Raw genomic sequence first — 18754 nt, 5'->3', positions numbered from 1 at the left:
CGTGTCCTCCAGACCCTCCTCAGCACCTTATTAACTGATACCTCACCTCTAATAGAGGATCACAAGGGATCTGGTGTTACAATTGATACACCGTTGATCCGTCCCTCGTTACATTGAAAGAACCCCGTACTCTATGTTGTGATTTTGTAGTGATTTTGGGAGCTGAGTACAGTTGTGTTCTTCTTTTGTCTTTCCCCTCTCTCCCTCATACTCTCTCGTTGTGCATTAACATTTACTATTATACAAATGTTTAGCACTGCAGCTATTTCTATCACCCAGAGTAAAAACAGTTTACGCAGTGCATATCTAACATTGCACTTTGCGAAAAGAAATGTACATTTATGCACAGCTTATTATAGTAAGAGGAGTTCCTCTTATTTCTGCAGATCCCAGCTATATTCTAAAAGATGTCTTTTGGGGCTCGTGTCATGTGCCTGTATGTATACCTAATGGCTCTTAAGGAACTCGCAGCTGGTAGGCAAAGCTGCAGCCAACTGAAAACGCAAACAAGCATTGGCAATGCCATTAAGTGTAAGTACTGCTGACTCAAGCAGAAAATAACAAAAATAAACAGCACAAATACGCTCTTGTACATGCTCACGTTTGAATGCATTAGTAATTTAAAACCAGGCCTACTAGTAATACCACTGCTTCAGGACTTTAAACCTGAGTTTCAAACTGAAATAAAATAAATACCCTCAAAAAATATATAATCCTGTCAACACTGAAAGCAGCACATACACGAAGACAATACAAAGAATTAAAAAAGGAAAAATGCATCATACTGTGAAGTAAAACACGTAGGAATTACTCTGTATGTGAGATCACGGACTAATAAACGAGAATTCTTGCCAGATCCAATGGCAAGTGAATCTTTAGTGAGATTGCCCAGCTTTTGCCATCAGTTGTTCCCTTATTATTTGAAAGTCTCTCTTCCTCTTACCTTTTTTCTAGCTTGGGGAATTGGACCCAGGCAATCTGACAGGAGCAGGAGACTGGAGAGTGGTACATTGTCCAGAAGTGCGCATGCACAGGACAACAGCCTTTTACACAGGAAGATTCTGCTTGTTCCTAAACACTATAGAAAAAGTTAGCTTGTCAGTAGGAAGGTGCTTTGCAACCGATTTGCTGTGCTACCTTAAAGAGCCGTTAGTTCTCTTTGTTTATAAGATTTCTTAAAGACCAGCTACTTTGCAGGTGTATTCTCGAGAGAAGGGTTTCCTCTATTCTCTTTCAGTAAACCATGTATTAATTGTGGATTTCTTGGTATTTGGCCGTTACAGTCATTTCATCTGAACTAACATCAATCTCGAGTGTTCTCTTTCATATTTAACTACTCGACTTAGACACTCTTGGGTACTTTGCTCCAGTTAACTTGGCCTTGTTTGCAGCATATTGTTCTCAGACACACAAGAGACTTGAGTCAAGTTCTGCTGCTCACTTCACCAATTCAGGCATTGCCCCATCAAGCTCCAATTACTGACCTATGTAACCATCTGCGAAATGTCACCCCGGATCCAGTGGCAGAAGAGGAATGCCCTAAAGCCCCTGCCAGTATCCTGCATGTTTTATCGTATGTTGTACAGTGTTTGCTGTGTGTACTGTGTTCAGTTGCGTCATCAGGGTCTTGCCAGACAGGTAAAACAGTCTTGTAGTCATGTCATAATAAGCACAGACAGCTCGTGTCCCTTACTGATCTGCAAATGGAGATGAAAAATCGGTTGGGTGAGGAAGGAGGCCATCATGAAGAAAACGCCTGAGCACTAGGAGAATAATAACACGTTTACAGTGCAGGGAATCCTGCGCAGTGACGGCCCCGGCGAGCAGGCGATAACGTTTATTTCTTCGGCTGAATTCTTCTGAAAACATACTCAGTAAATGAAAAGGTTTACAAGGTCGAGCATGAGGTTTATGTAGCAAATACAGCAATAGTGTGAATTATAAAAATGCCAACTCTAATAAGGGCACGAGATGAAAAGGCACGACAGACCTCGGACGGCACAAGGAAGGCACCACGGCCCTTCGCGTCTGGCTCTAGAAAAGCCTGGCACGGCAGGAAGCGTGCCCGAGGGCAAGCTGGGGAATTGGAAAAACGTTATTCTATTACACTGGCTGCAATAACAATCTGCAAAAGATTAAACAATATATTTTATAGACAGACAGTTTATTTGAACATTCGCCTTTGATGTCAGCGCCGCAATTATGACCCCGTGGTAGTAGCTTCTCACCAACAGAAAAGACACGAGTCCCCTCGGGGGGAAATGACGGGGCTCTTGAAAAAGGGTGGCAGTTCCTTTTTTCCATCTTGTCTTTACGCTTGTCACTCTGCCGTGGAAGGTCACCAAAAGAGCAAGCCCCGCGGCCGGCCGTGATGCAGCCCCGGGACGGGCAGGGCGGGGGCGTCGCGTGAGTCCCAGGCGGCGTCCGGGCCGCTCAGCCACTGTGCACGTCTGCGGCGTCAGCCCCGGCGCGCTCCGAAGGGCACGCGCTCACTCTCAGCCAGGCCCCGCAGGCAGGACGGCGTGTGCTCGACGCCAGCGTTTTCTAAGCGGAGGACAGGGGGAAGGTGAGGGCCGCCTGTGTCAGTCTTCGTTATTTGGTATCGCGCGATATTTTTACAGAGGGTCGTGTAGGTACAAAAGGTTGACGACGACAACGGAAATGACTCAACCTGGGTCCAAACCAGCAGTTAATTTCATTTCCTTTAGCATTGGTTATTCCGTGACTGCTTTCCTCGCTTTGCCAGTATGCGTGCAGACCTGGTTTGAAAGTCCTCTATTATAACATTACCACCTCCAAGGTCAAGCTTTTAGCGAGGGCTGATTGTGCGGTAACTGCTCCACACTCCTGTTTGTTTCACAGGCGTGGGTCATTCTTCAATAGGGTCTTCGCTGTATATCACACTGGCCCGGTTATTCAAAGGAAGTCCTGGAAGGGGTTTGAGAACCCGCATTGAGATGCTACAGTAGTTTGTCTTATATCCGCACAAAGAGTGGATGACCAGCTCCTGCGGAAATGGGTTTCGGGAAGGGTACACAACTCACTGACTGTCAGAGAACAAGTAGTCCTCCCTAATCTAGAACCGGAGAGTCCGAGCTTAGAGTAATGCATGACCCTCGAGGCCGTCTGCATAAGGCCAGCTGTGCACAGGTCCCCGCGGGTCTGTAATCACTAACGACAGTTTACACAACACTCCCAGGGGGCAGCACCTGCTGTGCCTAGCAACTCCTCTCGTGCCCTTGGCAGTGCCTTTGCCATCCCTGGTTACAGCATTCATGAACAGCCACATTTTGGGGAGTCGTGCCTGTTGTGCCCTCTCTTTCAGGGGTCCTGCATGGTTGCCAGGAGGGAGATACCCTGCAACAGTGGGCCCCAAAAGGGGTTTCAAAGCAAAGAATTGTTCACCGAAGCAGAGGACACAAGTATTGACAGTTTGCGGGGAAATTGTGACATGGACCAATAATGTAAAGAAAGTACAAACTACTGAGCATCTTTATTTATGAAAGGTGTTCATCTAATTTAACCATATGGCAATTAATTATCGCTCACGTGACAACACTATAATTTCACTCTTGCAATCCCTTCCTTCATTGTGGACGTTTTTTCTTGAGGCAACTATGCAAGGAATGGAAACTGTCACTGTTCATTAGAATAAAACATAACACATGTCTTCCTGGTCCTTCAGCAGGAATGGCTGGCAGGCTTGTTGCCGTTCAAGGGGCTACGACTATGGATATCTATCAGCACCACAAGAGGCAGAAAATTAGAACATTCTTTTGTGTGGAAAACACAGTGACCACATTTGGCATCTTTCCAAGCATAGGTGAATATGTGACGGAAACAAAAACAAGAGAATGAAAAAAAACTATACAAATGAATTCCATATTTACCCACACAAAGAAAACACACATCACCAGCTCAGTGGGGAAGATAAAATGAGTTATTGTTTAAAAAATAGGCTGCGTTGCAATTAATGGTCTCCATGCCTGGAGTGATAAAGAGGGCACATTCCGCTGCTCTGTTTTCTGATGCAGCAGTAAGAGGGCAGCGGCTCTCTGTATCAATGGACCGCAGCAGAGGCAACATAATAACTTGCTTCCACAGTTCTCAGGCGAGTTGCCTTTTAAAGGAACTTAGCTAACAGTGGTGGCAAACAGTTGAATGGCAAAACCCCGACCTGCAGTAGGTCAACGCTTGCACTGCAGGCTTTATTGCAGGGCACAGGCCTACTAGACCTTATACGAACTCTGAGCAAAGCTATTATTTCTTCCAAGGAGTGGTAGCAAGATCCATAAAAGGCTGATCTTAGTTTGGTGGTGGCCCCCTCACAAGTATAAGGGAAAATGCCATATAAATACTGTCTAAACGATGCGTGGGATTTCTTTCTTTTCTGTTACCTTACTTACCCTGTTTGCCATGAACTGTTCCATCGGATATCCTGCTGCAGCAGGGCTTGTAGTTAGTGGTTCTCGTAGTGAGCCATCTATACGCTTGAGATACTAATGGAGCCCGTACATCTATGCAATGCACCATTCGCCAGCAAAGTCCAGCCCATTACCAGAAGAGAGTAGCGTGTTTTTATCTGGGCATATACCACTGTTGTGCAGGCACTGCAAAAAAAATCTTGTGCCACCTGAATGCTACGAAAATGTTAACAGCTTCAAGTTGTCCCAAATTGTGCTATTTCCTTCTAAACTTAATCCACAACGCTAGAGAATCACAGTGTGATATCTTGCTAATGACAATTGTGCACTGTTTTTTGCATTTTTTCCAAGTTTCATCCCTTGTTGGTTCAGATTGGGACATCCATTTACAAGCAAGCTACCCTTGAGTAACAGTGCGGTCTCAATAGGTTGTCTCACAGTCTCCCTTGCGTACAAATTGCTCCTTGGTCAATGTAGAAAAATCTGCAGAGGCTATGCTTAAGGCCAGTGTTGGGCAGATGCTGTTCATCTTGAATTTTCTTTTTCTTCTTTACACCCTAGAGAAGGCTGTCACAGTCTAGGATTAAATACAGTTTCTGGGGGCAAATAATTAAGGTGCAGCATCATCCTAATTCAAGTCCTCTTTGACTGGTGTGCCAATCGCCCTTAAAAATAACAGTTCTTGATACATTGGATCAAGGAGATGCTGAATTGCCTGATGAAGCTCGATTGAGCGCAAGATTGGGCTTCTGATTCCTATGCCCCTGTTTGTGGGCCAGCTGTTTATGAAGTTCTTCAGGGCTCCATGCCCGTATCCCTGCCGATTATGCATTGTTACTTTGAGCTAAAGGCAAGCACGGTGTATAGTTAGTTGAATACAATGAGGTGGATATTTCTGGGCTCAAGTGATGCATCAAGCAGTAGGCGACAATGCAGAGCTCTTGACGGTTGTTTGGCAAAGTCAATAACTGTACTCAAGGGCTACCAAAGAATGCCCATATACGCACGAGCATGTTCAGCAATTAATATTAAAAAGTGGTGATTTTATCCATATGTTTTTTTTAGGCCTCAAGTAACAACACCTCCTCCCCTGACAACACTGACCTGTTTTTATAATAATACCATCCGCAAATTAAACGTTCTAACAGACTACTCTGCCTCCAGATGGACTGGGAAAGGATTCCAGCTGCTTGGACATTTGCTGCACATTAATGAATTAGAGCTTATCGCTCCCATACTTTGCTTTCTGTGCTAATTTCCTTGCTGGTTTGAGATCCAGGCTGTTGTTGTTATTCACATGCTCGAGTTTCTATAATAATTCTAGCCTGTACACTCCCAGGATTGGCCAAACTGAATGTAAAGGAGTCATCACGTATTTTGTTGTGTCTTCTACTGGGCAGCTAGAATGCCTATGTCACCTAGTTTTCTGCAATTTGTGAAAAGGTCATCTGTGCTTCCTTTAGCTGTATTCTTGCTATTGTACATGAATTATTACCTTTTCATTTTGAAAGTATAAACTTTTTTTTTTATTATTACAAAGCACTATTATACCATACTGGTGCCACTAAGCACCAATAGTTGTTGCAGTTGTGACCAGAAGGCGAGGGTGGCTGACACTGATTAGGTGAACACACTCTAAGTGGCAACATTTAATGAGACAAATATGATACACTTTCAGCAGCCTTTTTAATTGTTACTGACAGCAAATGGCAGAGAGGTGGAGATGGTAACATTAAATAACAATAGACAGCATTATGGCTTAATTAAAAGGGGTCACATTCTATTTATCTAAAAAAACAGAAATATGTCAAACACCTCCATCAATAACAGACTTGGCCAGCTGAATTCACCTCCAAGTGGAATACTTCATATGGTACCCAGGGACAACATCCTGCAGTCTAACACTGAATCTGGTCAAAAGCTCCGTCTGCCCTTCACAGTTCCACTTTGTGCTATAACCACAACCAACAATCACAAGACCAAAGAATTCAAACTTCGAGTTTCTGATGCCAGAAAAAGAACGGAGGTGTGTGGAGGGAATTGCAATCCTGAATTCCTGAGGCTACCGTTAACAGTGGTTGAAGTAGTGACCTCCAAATGATAGTACTAGAATAGATTTGCTTCCGTCAGTAAGAACTATTCAACTGGGACGACAGTCATCACTGATCCAGCGGAGGCTGGACTGAATTGTTGCCACAATCCCTATGCTGGATATAGTCTGTATTGTTACTACTGTATAAAGAGGGAAAGGAGGTGTTCAATTTGTTTTTTCTTGGTGGGGACGGCAGGTTGTTCGTTGCTGCCTTACATATTATTTGCAGCATACAATTCTGCTCTTTAATTAATGCCCAGGAAATCGTGCCTCAGTAGGCCACTGATAACTCTGATCCCTCAATCCTTAAACTTGAGATAAGGGAGCCCACGTTTCTAGCTATTGTACATTGTATTTTCCCACTCTGATAGGCATCCAAAAACGAATACAAATGTAATATCAGTTTAAAATGTATTAGCATAAAGTAAATCAACTCAAGTAATATAGCAGCAAGAAGGTTAGTTACATGCCTTAAGTGCACTGGAAATCCTTCCTTTAAATTCAGTCCACTAGGTTCTGTTCCAAAAATAAAAATACCATGAAATATTTCTCTAAGGAAATGCCTCATTTTGCATGTTCACTTCCACATTTTTGGTCTGATGCTACTGGTTTTTCGACTCAGAGTGCACTGAGGCTTGCTAACCAGACCTCAGTGCCACTGTTTTAACCTCTTACAAAGTATATGTGAAATTGGCTATACCCAATTCACAAGTGCTGACTGTTGGAGGCGGCATGTTCTGGTTGGCTGAGGCAAGGCTCTAGCCAGGCAGAACCTACCACTCTCATCAGTGGCAATTACACTTACTGTATAACTTGTGCTTAATACCTTGGGTAGCTTTTCACAGAGCATTCAGGCTTATCACGGGGAAATGTGTAAAGCCCTGGCATAGCACTACCACACAGCAATTACACTGAGTATCACAAAAAAGACTTCACACAAGGTAAATGTAAATAAAGTTTATATTTAACACAAACATTAACACAACATGAACATCATATAAATCTGGGTATCAATCACATTTAGAAATATAACTAGTAGTACTAGGCCCAGCTGTGTTAATACATTATCATCATGTACATGTGAGAAAAAAATATCAATTTCCCTCCTAGCACCCTCATGAGGTGCAACGACGCTGGCAGCATGAGACCTACTCCAGTGATCACCCTAATTCAATATCAAACGGTTATAGTATGCGTCCTGGTTCCCAGCGATATCAGCAATGTGTACATACAGAGAATCACCGCACTTTTAAGATAGCTCAGCGGCATAGGCCACACAGTTCAACTTCAATGTCAACCGGTATAGTAAACAATGGGCATAGCACCCCCGCCGTGTGGTGTAGTCAATCCTAGGCAATCACTCCCACTCCCACACACACACTCCGCACAACTATGTGGTGCCACAGATATCAGACATGCTGGTACACACAAGCTCGCACACACTCGCTTCCAGCCCTAATGCGGCTCTCTGACATTCAGAGGGTTAGTTGTCAATGAGTTCACAGACCCCTCTTGGACCCAAACCTTCCTCCAACTATTTCCCACCCTCAAAAGCTAGAGATGTAGTAACCTTTCTCCAGATACTAGGGCACTCATGGCCGGTGGTTATACTTATTCAGGAACCCGGGGCAAAGGAGAGGGGAGAAAGAGAGAATGGCTCATCAGACAACAGTTGACAAATGGAGGTATAAATAGTTACCACTTCTGCGCCTCCCAGGAACACAGGCCCCAGGCGCGATTTCTTGGGCCACAACAGCCAACCCGGTTGCACATGAAGAGTAACAAAATTCCATGCCCTCCTGGTATGGGTACAATGTCTGGAGCCCAATTTCCTGAGTCGCACCAGATAATTCTGATTGCACCAGCAAAGTGACCAATGCAGTGCCTCCCTGAAATAGGGCACAATGTCTGGTGCGCGATGACTTAAGTAGCCCCCGACAATTCGGCTTGCACAAGAAAAGTTACCAGTACAACGCCTCCCTGGAATAAGGCACAATGTCTGGTGTGCGATGACGTGTATCGCACCATACAGTTCTGCTTGCACACGAAAAGTAATAAATGCAGCACCTCCATGGAATGAAGCACAACATCTGGTACACAATGACTTGAGCCTCACTAGATAAATCCAGTCACACACACACACAGATGCAAGTTCAGTGGTGCTGCACGAGATAGAATGCAGCTCTGCTCCGGGTACGCCCCCACCTCTTAGGATCACAACCAGTGACATGGACACCACACACAATGAGCATGCAGTCGGGTGTCGCACAAAAGAAATGCAGCACGCTCAACAAAAGCGGGCCACACGGGGTCCCGCAACTGGTTAATCCTCTCACTACCAACCAGACGCTTGCGTGTGCTGTGGCCCCATGATGAAGGGCTACCTCCTGGAATGCGGGCAGTACTTGGAAGGCTCTGCACCAGGCACACCAAGTCTCTAGGCGCAATACGCTCTCCAAATGACACAGGTAGAAGGTGTAGGTCCCTCGCCCCCGGCTATGTGGGGTACCTTTTTACAGGGCACTCCTGGTTATGCACATCAAACCAATCACATAAGCGTCCCTTCCTGGCATGGGTAGGAAGAGAGTGCACGCTTTCCCACTACAGTACAGTGGGAAAGTGCCCAGAGTCTTAAAGCCATGCAAAGAGAGTCAGCATAAAACTGGGAGGAAAAAACGAAAAGTTTTAGGGAAATTCCCCAAGAAGGACCATGCCACTGACTTAATTCTAAATTCCTAATATACGGTACACAGCGTACCCAAGGGATATAAGACAGAATGTTCACAGAGAGATGCAGCACTATTTGTGCCACTTAGAGTGTGACAAAGGACACAATAGCTCCCAGCCTGCCACTGCAGACTTGAAGAACAGTGTTTACACTGCTAGTTCGACTTTGTCATTTACCTTAATGGCAAAACCACCACTTCCCTTAACTCTATATATAGGTCTCCCTTAAGGAAGGCCTAAGGAGCTTTATGGCAGGGAGATATATTTTGTTAAGTAACACATATCTTTTTCATATGTCTTAACACTAACCCTTTGAAGTTGTCGCTTTGCTGGGGAAAAGTCAGTAGCCCCATTCGCTAACACAGGTTTACCAACTGGCACCCTAGCCTAACTCCTAAATTGGAGTACCTAACTGAGTACTGTAAGCTATCAAATTAATCATGGCATTAAACTTGATCTGATGCCCAGGTCAAATTTAATGTCACAATTAAAGTTCTCCACTCTGTGCCCCAGCTAGACCAGTGGCCTCACAAAGGTCCTGGCCCACAGACAGCTTTCTGCTCTCCTGGGGAGATGTGCGAACAACTTCAAGTCTTAGGAACCAAGGCACTTGCCACAGAGTGCAGTGTGACGTAATTTCCTAGGAAGTCCACTTGGGTTGTTATCCAAAAAGGCAAGTTTCAAAGAGGAAGCTGCCTTTGAAGGGCAAATGGTGATAACAACTCTGAGCAGGCTGTCTTTTGTTCATGTAGACAAGTTGAAGACAGGGACAGAGAGGGAAACCCAGTGTCCAAACCGGTTTTCCCATGGGCATGAAGTCCTCAGGTAGCCACACTTCTAGGTTGGGCTACCAAGCTCCTGACGACTGAAGAGGGGTGCCAACATCATGAGAGTGGCAATAATACTGCACTCTAGAATAGTCAGATGCCACACATTACAGCAAACACGTCACCAGAGGGAGGGGACTTAGTAGCCCATTGGCTAGTGACTGTGTCGTCTCCTCAGGGCACTTTCCTGGGATAAATAGGGCACCCTGCCCATCAGATCAGGTTGGATTCAGAGAAAGGACTGAAGGCCTGCCCAGCTGCCCTTGAAACTGCAAGAAGAGAGGCCACACTGTCAGAAGGACTGTATCTGTTGTGCTTTGGGCTAGTTAAGTTTGGACTATGCCTGTGGCTCCTGGCTCGGGAAAATGTTGATTCCCAGCCCCAGATAAAAGCAGTGACTCCAAGGATCCGTTGGCTGATCCCCTGGAACCAACTCCAGGGGAAAAAAGCTGAAGAAGCCCAAACTGACAAGTTGGTAGTCACCACAGACATTTTGCTGCTTGCTACCTGCAGCGAGGAGCCCAAAGAGACTGATCCTCAATGGTCAAAAGTTGCACCTGAGTCTGCTGGGCCCGGGAGTGCAGTCAGAGTCCAGATTCGTCACCCAAGAGGAACACTAGCCCCCACCAAAGGATTTCGCCACAAACGGGATACAAGGAGACCAGTAGTTCAGCATTGGCTGGCCAGCTACGGCATTGAAGCAGGCTTTGTGGGACCCAAGCCTCTGTGGCCAAAGTCACTCCACGTCACCCGTCGACCAAGGACTCACCACGAAGGCACACCCGTCGGCCACACCTTGACCAGAGAATCCTGGAGCATCTTTTCATCCTCTATCCTCAACATCAGGATCACTCCATTAAATACTGTGGCAGCTGTCCTGTAAAGTTTGGAACTTGATTTAAAAATGCTCATGATCAGAATGGCAGTCCTGAGTCTTACAGCAGCTCCACTACATATAATATCAGATCACAAAATGTGAAGCTATTTAACACGTTGGTCGGAAATCCCATTTCACAAATGATAATTGTCCCCATGAAGAGGGTTTATCCTGGAACTAGGCCAAGGCATTTATTACATTCAAAGGGGCAGGACAGTGCTATTGTCTATACAACATTGGAGGTGCAACGATAAAATTGATCCACACTTGTTCCCTGCATCGCAACCTTTTCTTGTTGAAGCCTACCAGACAGCACATCGGTCTGGTTGCATAGACATATTGGGGGCATGCTGTAAGTTTACCAAGGAATGCATTCCGCCCATTGTATAACAATGGCTTTGTGTTTTGTAACTGACATTTGCTCACAGTCTATTTGCTGTCTTCATTTGTTTTAGGCTGTCCATCATGTCTGTCTCTCCCACACAGTATAGCCTCTTTACCACCACTTTGATTCTTACCTTGTATTGTTCTATGAGTGCCCAATTGCCACTAACACTTTTACATTTCTGTGAGGCACTCCTTGAGGGTGTTTGTGTTTTCAGCTATCTCCCTTGTATGCTAATTCACGGAGCCGCCGCTGCAGCTCAATAAATGTAATACATGTACTGTAGTTCTTTGAAAAGTTTTCCTACATACTATCTGCATTGCAACACTTTTGGCAACAAGGATGATTTACTATTCAACCTACCACTGCTCCACCAATGCCTACCTTACATCCATCTCTCTTCTTACCTTCTCCACCCTATTGGCATCAATATGGCCCTCATCCACACCAAGTTTTTGTCAGTGTCCACATTGTATACAAGCAAATACTACAAATTCATCAGTCAGTCATGCTTGTGACCATGCAGGTTTCAGAAGATGAATGAGCATGAAGAGCTGTTTACATTTTGTTTTTATCTTGGCAAATTTGCTGTGGTTCAAAGACAGGCATCAAGTGTCAGGCTATTTCTTCTGACACATTGCTATTCTTTTCAACTGGAGGTTTAGGATTACTTTTCTTTCTCTTACTTTAAAATTAGAGGAATTTGTGAAGTGAACTATGCAACAATCTTGCAATGTAGAGGGAGTACAAAAGGAAAGCCTCCAGAACGTCATGTTTTTCCATCACACCTCAAAGTTAAATACCTGTAAATTAACTGTACACATATTTTACAATACATTAGCAATTAGGAAAGCAGAAGTGAATTGCAGGTTTTGTAATTCAGAAGCATGGTGGAAACAAAGAATTTAACTGGAAGAAAACTAATCATTACACCTGGTGATGCACAAATGAAATATTTGCTGAAACCAGACTTCCATGCATTAATTTTGTGCTCTATATTTTTACCAGTAAAAGTGTTTCTGCATTTTCATTTTTAGTGGTAATTTCAGTGAAAAATGTGTTATCTGTGAATGACAGTGTGCTACCACACTGTACTTTGATAATATATTTGTGACAGCCTACTCCAGAATGTATCACCAGCTACATACTACACCCTTACCACTCTCCTGCTGAATATATTTGCTTCTGTTATTCTTTGTGTGATTTTCACAATCATAACAACTTCGGTGATGTTACATTAATGGTAGCACCCCTAATCTGAAAATTGGTCCAGCACCAGTCGCAAATGCCAAGTGCAAAATGATATCAGCCTTGCTGGTACACTTCGTTTCAACAATCCTGTTTCTAAGCACGTATTGTAACAAGCAGCGTACTGTAATTTAAACAGTATTTCCTCAAACATGTGGTGCACACTTTTCAGCTTTAACTTTAGTATTAAATGGTAACACTCAAGTGCTGACAAAGACTTATCTTCGTCAACGAATCATAAGTAGAGATTACTGTGTTACCATCGGTAATTCACATCACAACAAAAAGGATGTTAATAGGACCTACTGAAAACAGAGCAGGGACCCTTCCAGAGAGCTTTTAACAAGAATCTAAAAATACACAATGATATAATCAAAAGCTATATTGTAAGTGTGTGCACAAAGATTACAAACGATAATTAGAAGATCCATCCAATCTGCTCCTTTTAATAGCAACATTTAAGCCTTGCCAAAGCAGAGGGTCTTTATCAAAGAGTTTTTATAGCACTTTCTACATTAACAGAGCCTGTTTTTTTAACAAACAAGGAATAAGGAGATTGTAAGGCCTAAGATTGTGCCACCTATGTCCACCTTATATCCACCTTTTCTCCCGACTTCTGTCCTGTTGACGCCAATGCGGACTTCAGCTACACCACAGACCATAATTTTTGGCCCGCTGAAAAATGTTTGTGAGTACTCATGTTGTACAGCATCACTAAATGCCAATGGAAAAGAAAATAGGCCCCAAATGCGAGTCATATTGACTTTGCCAATGCTTGTTGAGATCGGTGCCTATGGTGGCGCTCCGAAGACCTGACACGTGTTTCTCTCCATACTTTCTGCAAAGTTGGGTATTGTGAAACTATTTATGATGTTAAAACAACTTTTTGGACAGGCTGTTAAAGAACATCGACTCTATAACTGTAGTTACGAACTTAGGCAGGGCATTTAAGGAAAGCAGTTCATGCGAGAGAAAAAAAAAGTATTAGCAACCTGCATGCAACCATAAGATCCATCATCAATCTGAGCGCTGTAGGCTGCCCCATCAATATTCTTCTGTGAAAAAAGTTTGGTAGAGAGTATGCATAGTTTCACTTTTTGTCTTTAAAAGACGTTTACAATGGTTTCCCGGTGCCAGGCACTTGTAATTTTCCCTAATCCAAGCTGAGATTACAGGTTGGTCAGAGAATACTTGAGATAGCACAGAGCCAACACCAAAAACATACTATTATTAAAATGAATATGCGACCCGGTCACCAGCCCTTCCCCCAATGTATTTATTCAAAGATTTGCACTGATCTACTTTGGCCAGTGTATTTCCCTAACACTTCGAAAAGAGTTCAACCCTACACAACCCCAAGTCCTCCATTTCCAACAAAAAACACACTGCTACATTAAATATCACACTGGAAGCAGAGCTGTCACTTGAGCATCAGACTTTAGGACAAAGCAGAAGGTCTCTTCAGCTTTCAAGTCCAACATGTTTCCTAGGCAAGCGGACCTGAAGTGATCGGATAGCAGAGCATACTCTGACAGATGAACAGCTGTTTCTCTACATATTCTCTGTAAACCTCTCCAACATTCCTTTTGATTATGTTTGAGTATATACACTACATAACAGGAGCCTGACTCACATTTGTGTAAAAGACTAACTCTCCAAGAAAGGTAAACAGGAAAACTGATTAGTTTCCTAAACAAAAACCCTCACCCACCAAGGTTACCCCTTGGTGGCATGCTTCATCATCGGGTCCTTTCTGCTGTGTTTCAGAACGGGGCGTGCTACAACCAACGAACTACGAGGGAGCACTTATGATGACTATAACTATGATGGGTAGTAAATAGGAGTGGGAGGCTCACAACGTCGGACCAGAATACCTCAACCGCTCCGCTCCACCAACCTCGCCCTCGCCGCCTTCCCCCGCATCGGGAAAGACCACAGCCGGAGGAAGATCCTTCTATCAATCAATCAATCAATCACGATATTTATAAAGCGCGCTATGTACCCGTCAGGGTTTCGAGGCGCTGAGGGAAGGGGGGGGGGTGGAGGTGTGCTGCAGTTAGCGGTCAAAGAGCCAGGTTTTGAGGAGTCTCCTGAAGGTGAGGAGGTCCTGGGTCTGGCGTAGAGATGTGGGGAGAGAGTTCCAGGACTTGGCGGCGAGGAAGGAGAAGGATCTGCCGCCGCAGGTCTTGCGCTGGATTCGGGGGACGACGGCGAGGGCGAGGTTGGCGGATCGAAGTTGACGTGTGGGAGCGTAGAAATTGAGTCTGGAGTTGAGGTAGGAGGGTCCGGCGTTGTGAAGTGCCTTGTGAGCGTGGGTGAGGAGTTTAAAGGTGATCCTCTTCTCCACCGGGAGCCAGTGGAGTTCCCTCAGGTGAGGGGAGATGTGACATCGGCGGGGTATGTCGAGGATCAGTCGGGCGGAGGCATTTTGGATACGCTGGAGTCGTTTGATGTCTTTGGTTGGGATGCCTGTGTAGAGTGTGTTGCCGTACTCAAGTCTGCTGCTGACGAGGGCTTGGGTCACCATCTTTCTGGTCTCTGTTGGAATCCACTTGAAGATTCTGCGGAGCATGCGGAGGGTGTTGAAACAGGAGGAGGAGACGGTGCTGACCTGTTTGGACATGGTAAGTGCAGAGTCCAGGATGAAGCCGAGGTTTCTTGCGTGGCTGGCAGGGGTGGGTGGGGGTCCGAGGTCGGCGGGCCACCATGAGTCGTTCCAGGCCGAAGGAGAGCGCCCGAGGATGAGGATTTCCGTCTTGTCGGAGTTGAGTTTCAGGCGACTGTTGTTCATCCATTCGGCGATGGATTTTAGTCCTTCGTGGAGGTTTGTTTTGGCGGTGAGTGGGTCTTTGGTCAGGGAGAGGACGAGCTGGGTGTCGTCGGCGTAGGAGATGATGCTGAGGTGATGCTGGCGGGCCAATTTTGCGAGGGGGGCCATGTAGACGTTGAACAAAGTAGGGCTGAGGGAGGATCCTTGGGGGACGCCGCAGATGAGGTTGGTGGCTTTGGAGCGAAAGGGGGAGAGTCGGACTCTCTGAGTTCTGTCGGAGAGAACGGATGAGATCCAGTGGAGGGCTTTGTCTTGGATGCTGGCTTCCTGGAGGCGGGTCAGTAGGGTGCGGTGGCAGACTGTGTCGAAAGCGGCTGATAGGTCGAGAAGGATGAGGGCCGAGGTTTTCGCCGTTGTCCATTTGATGTCTGATGTCATCTGTGGCGGCGAGGAGAGCAGTCTCCGTGCTGTGGTTTCGTCTGAATCCGGATTGTGAGGGGTCCAGGATGGAGTTGTCTTCGAGGAAGTGGGTGAGTTGTGTGTTGACGATCTTCTCGATGACTTTTGCTGGAAAAGGGAGGAGAGAGATCGGGCGGAAGTTTTTGAGATCGTTGGGGTCGGCCTTGGGTTTCTTGAGGAGCGTGTTTCCAGCTGTCCGGGAAGGTGGCGGAAGTGAAGGAGAGGTTGATGATATTGCGGAGTTTGGGGGCGATGGTGGCGTTGGCTGTGTTGAAAACATGATGAGGGCATGGGTCCGTGGGGGAGCCTGAGTGGATGGTGTTCATGGTTGCCATGGTTTCTGCGTCGTCCACGTGGGTCCAGGCGGTGAGGCGGCAGTCGCGGTTGGAGACGTCGGGGGGGATCTGGCGGTGGGCCGGTGTTGAAGCTGTTGTGGATGGTAGCGATTTTCTGGTGGAAGAAGGTGGAGAGGTTGTCGCAGAGTTTCTGGGAGGGCGGGATGTCGTTGGCGTTGGCTTTTGGATTTGAGAGTTCTTTCACGATGCCGAAGAGTTCTTTGCAGTCGTGGGCGTTGTTGTTGATGCGTTCGGTGAAGTGGGCGCGCTTGGCGACGCGGATCCGTTGGTGGTGTTCACGGTTTGCGTCTTTGAGGGAGGCGAGGTTGTCGGGCGTGCGTTCTAGGATCCATTTCTTTTTGAGCTTCTGACAACGGCTTTTGGAGGTGGTTAGTTCGTCTGTGAACCAGGCTGGTTTTTTCTTTCCTTGGTTGGCGGTGGGCTTCTTGAGTGGGGCTAAGGTGTTGGCGCAGTCGAGGATCCATTGATGGAGGTTGATGGCGGCTGTGCTCGGGTCGGTCGCGTCGGGTGGAGGGTTTTTAACGAGGGAGCTGGTCAGTAGGTCTTGGGTGACTTTGCCCCAGCGGCGGTAGGGGGGTAGATGGATGCGGTGCTGCTCGGTAATTTTCTTATAGGAGAAATGGACGCAGTGATGGTCGGTCCAGTAGAGTTCGGAGGTGTGGCTGAAAGAGATGTGGTTGCTTGAGGTGAAGAGGGGGTCGAGGGTGTGTCCAGCGATGTGTGTGGGAGTGTTGACCAGCTGGCGGAGTCCGAGGTTGAGGAGGTTGGAGGTCAGTGCTGCGGTGTTGACGTCGTTGATATTTTCCATATGGTAGTTTAGGTCTCCCAGGAGGATGTAATCCGGGGAAGCGAGGGCGTGGGTGCTTGCGAGGTCGGCGATGGTGTCACACCTCATCGCCAAGACCTGGAACTCCCTCCCTATCCACCTCAGAAGATCTCCCACCCTATTGCAGTTCAGAAAGGACCTCAAAACCTGGCTCTTCGACCGATCCCCAACTGATCGCCGACGACCGTTGCCTTGCTGCCCCCCAGCGCCTCGAGACCCTAGTGGGTGACTACTCGCATTTTACAAATCTGTTGATTGTTTGATTGGGGGGGTTTCAAAAAGAAAGATTAAAAATACCTGCCACTTGTTTTAATACTTATTCCTGTGGCGGTCTGATTAAAAGTGGGGTAGTTGGAAAGGATACGGTTATACTATTAACCAGCATTTGAAATTGTGATCTACACGTTTCAAGCCTGCCCCTAAACTTTTCATCAGGATCAATAGCAGCTCCTTAGTGCTACTCCTTACAAACAGTGCCAGTACACACATAATGTGCATATAATAAAGGTAATACTACGCCTATCTGCATGCTTGAGTCAGATAATTTACCTGAAATATACAAGGATGTGAGTTAGTCTGCCCAACGCAGTTTATTGTTGTTGGCACATAAATGTTGAGCCTTTCCAATCTTAAATGTCACCTTCAAACGTGAAATGCATTAGTGATAGAAAAATACACAAAGGTGATTGCACACTGTGATGGCTGACCAAAACACGACATACAGCACAAAATTACACTACACACATATATAATGTGGACACATATATTACTGATACTAGTTACATGTATCACGGATCCTTGGGTTGGGGGAGTCGGCTTGAACTCACTCTGTGAACGAAAACCGTTAGTTATGGGCAAATGGTCGTGGTCCCACCATGGAGTTACCTTCGCTGCTGTTACAGAAGAGTGCCCCATTCATACTACTCCAAAGCTCCGCTCCTGCTCCTGAACCTACTTAATTCCTGGCCGGGTCTGAATGTTACCATGTGGCCGGAGTTGTGGTGTATTTAAACACTCATTGTTACCTCGTGTGCCCAACAACTAGACTGCCTAGTGAATAGAAGATGGCGGCTAGTTTTTGGAACACACAAGGATAATCTAATAGGAACCCTCTTTGTTTTGGGTGGTTACCTAAACCCTGCACAGAAAAAAGTCAGCGATGTATGACCAATACCGCAAGGCTTCCTATAGAGGATGCTTCAATATAAGGGCATGGGCTGAGATATAATTAACCCTACAATGTTAAAATATGTGGAAAAAATATATAAAATAAGTTCCATGTCAAAAAAAGGTTTTATTGTTTAATAGGGCAATAACCCTCTGGCTGGTGGGGAATTATTTATGATGGACTGAGATCAATATTGAGGAAAAAAAGTTTGTAAAGCTGTAGCCCTCGTCTTCCTGTGTGTATGGGATATTGCAATACAGAAAAAACGGTATTGTACCTAGAGGAATTCATAGGTTGACTCCAGGGAATATAATAGTTTAACCCTTTAGTACCGGCCTCTAGCTTGAAAATCCAAAGTTGTTCCTTGTTGATCAACCTCGATTCGCAGTTATGTTCTTCATTCAGGTGTTCTAAAATCACCCACCTAGAATCTTATACTGATTTCGAGGAAATTAGATGACATTTTGGTGGTGGCCCTCCTGCACCTCGAATTACTACGGTGTTCACATATCTGTGGAGAGTTAGCCTTTGACACAGATGTGAGCCAGGCTCCAGTTAGGTAGTGTATAAAACTTTATGGGAGAACGAGCCTTGG

The 18754-nt window shown here is 45.7% G+C and overlaps 1 protein-coding gene and 1 long non-coding RNA gene across 2 annotated transcripts in view; one reads left to right on the top strand and one right to left on the bottom strand.

Annotated features, from left to right (window-relative positions):
• PITPNC1 (phosphatidylinositol transfer protein cytoplasmic 1) overlaps window positions 1–18754 on the bottom strand; it is an 864322-nt gene that overhangs the window by 501384 nt on the left and 344184 nt on the right. The gene's annotated exons all lie outside the window — the stretch shown is intronic.
• LOC138245892 (uncharacterized) overlaps window positions 1–18754 on the top strand; it is a 253384-nt gene that overhangs the window by 206013 nt on the left and 28617 nt on the right. The gene's annotated exons all lie outside the window — the stretch shown is intronic.

The sequence above is a fragment of the Pleurodeles waltl genome, chromosome 7 (genome assembly GCF_031143425.1).
Source record: "Pleurodeles waltl isolate 20211129_DDA chromosome 7, aPleWal1.hap1.20221129, whole genome shotgun sequence".
In the NCBI taxonomy this organism is placed as follows: Eukaryota; Metazoa; Chordata; class Amphibia; order Caudata; family Salamandridae; genus Pleurodeles; species Pleurodeles waltl.
This window is presented reverse-complemented; position numbering and strand designations above follow the sequence as displayed.